The following is a 2,580-nucleotide window of genomic DNA, read 5'->3' on the forward strand; positions in this document are numbered from 1 at the left end:
CTTTGATGATATTGAGGTATGTGCCCTCTATCCCTACACTTTGAAGAGTTTTGATCAGGAAGGGATGTTGTACTTTGTCAAATGCTTTTTCAGCATCTATTGAGAGTATCATATGGTTCTTGTTCTTTCTTTTATTGATGTGTTGTATCACATTTACTGATTTGCGGATGTTGAACCAACCTTGCAGCCCTGGAATAAATCCCACTTGGTCGTGGTGAATAATCTTTTTAATGTACTGTTGAATCCTATTGGCTAGTATTTTGTTGAGTATTTTCGCATCTGTGTTCATCAAGGATATTGGTCTATAGCTCTCTTTTTTGGTGGGATCCTTGTCTGGTTTTGGGATCAAGGTGATGCTGGCCTCATAAAATGAGTTTGGAAGTTTTCCTTCCATTTCTATTTTTTGGAACAGTTTCAGGAGAATAGGAATTAGTTCTTCTTTAAATGTTTGGTAGAATTCCCCGGGGAAGCCGTCTGGCCCTGGGCTTTTGTTTGTTTGGAGATTTTTAATGACTGTTTCAATCTCCTTACTGGTTATGGGTCTGTTCAGGCTTTCTATTTCTTCCTGGTTCAGTTGTGGTAGTTTATATGTTTCTAGGAATGCATCCATTTCTTCCAGATTGTCAAATTTATTGCCGTAGAGTTGCTCATAGTATGTTCTTATAATAGTTTGTATTTCTTTGGTGTTAGTTGTGATCTCTCCTCTTTCATTCATGATTTTATTTATTTGGGTCCTTTCTCTTTTCTTTTTGATAAGTCGGGCCAGGGGTTTATCAATTTTATTAATTCTTTCAAAGAACCAGCTCCTAGTTTCGTTGATTTGTTCTATTGTTTTTTTGGTTTCTATTTCATTGATTTCTGCTCTGATCTTTATGATTTCTCTTCTCCTGCTGGGCTTAGGGTTTCTTTCTTGTTCTTTCTCCAGCTCCTTTAGGTGTAGGGTTAGGTTGTGTACCTGAGACCTTTCTTGTTTCTTGAGAAAGGCTTGTACCGCTATATATTTTCCTCTCAGGACTGCCTTTGTTGTGTCCCACAGATTTTGAACCGTTGTATTTTCATTATCATTTGTTTCCATGATTTTTTTCAATTCTTCTTTAATTTCCCGGTTGACCCATTCATTCTTTAGAAGGATACTGTTTAGTCTCCATGTATTTGGGTTCTTTCCAAACTTCCTTTTGTGGTTGAGTTCTAGCTTTAGAGTATTGTGGTCTGAAAATATGCAGGGAATGATCCCAATCTTTTGATACCGGTTGAGTCCTGATTTAGGACCGAGGATGTGATCTATTCTGGAGAATGTTCCATGTGCACTAGAGAAGAATGTGTATTCTGTTGCTTTGGGATGAAATATTCTGAATATATCTGTGATGTCCATCTGGTCCAGTGTGTCATTTAAGGCCTTTATTTCCTTGCTGATCTTTTGCTTGGATGACCTGTCCATTTCAGTGAGGGGAGTGTTAAAGTCCCCTACTATCATTGTATTATTGTTGATGTGTTTCTTTGATTTTGTTATTAATTGGTTTATATAGTTGGCTGCTCCCACATTGGGGGCATAGATATTTAAAATTGTTAAATCTTCTTGTTGGACAGACCCTTTGAGTATGATATAGTGTCCTTCCTCATCTCTTATTATAGTCTTTGGCTTAAAATCTAATTGATCTGATATAAGGATTGCCACTCCTGCTTTCTTCTGATGTCCATTAGCATGGTAAATTCTTTTCCACCCCCTCACTTTAAATCTGGAGGTGTCTTCGGGCTTAAAATGTGTTTCTTGGAGGCAACATATAGATGGGTTTTGTTTTTTTATCCATTCTGATACCCTGTGTCTTTTGACAGGGGCATTTAGCCCATTCACATTCAGGGTAACTATTGAGAGATATGAATTTAGTGCCATTGTATTGCCTGTAAGGTGACTGTTACTGTATATGGTCTCTGTTCCTTTCTGATCTACCACTTGTAGGCTCTCTCTTTGCTTAGAGGACCCCTTTCAATATTTCCTGTAGAGCTGGTTTGGTATTTGCAAATTCTTTCAGTTGTTGTTTGTTCTGGAAGCTTTTAATCTCTCCTTATATTTTCAATGATAGCCTAGCTGGATATAGTATTCTTGGCTGCATGTTTTTCTCGTTTAGTGCTCTGAAAATATCATGCCAGCTCTTTCTGGCCTGCCAGGTCTCTGTGGATAAGTCAGCTGCCAATCTAATATTTTTACCATTGTATGTTACAGACTTCTTTTCCCGGGCTGCTTTCAGGATTTTCTCTTTGTCATTGAGACTTGTAAATTTTACTATTAGGTGACGGGGTGTGGGCCTATTCTTATTGATTTTGAGGGGCATTCTCTGAACCTCCTGAATTTTGATGCTCGTTCCCTTTGCCATATTGGGGAAATTCTCCCCAATAATTCTCTCCAGTATACCTTCTGCTCCCCTCTCACTTTCTTCTTCTTCTGAAATCCCAATTATTCTAATGTTGTTTCGTCTTATGGTGTCACTTATCTCTCGAATTCTCCCCTCGTGGTCCAGTAGCTGTTTGTCCCTCTTTTGCTCAGCTTCTTTATTCTCTGTCATTTGGTCTTCTATATCACTA

The sequence above is a fragment of the Mustela putorius genome, unplaced genomic scaffold, assembly GCF_011764305.1.
Source record: "Mustela putorius furo isolate JIRA1106 unplaced genomic scaffold, ASM1176430v1.1 tig00000210_pilon_pilon_pilon, whole genome shotgun sequence".
Classification (NCBI taxonomy): Eukaryota; Metazoa; Chordata; class Mammalia; order Carnivora; family Mustelidae; genus Mustela; species Mustela putorius.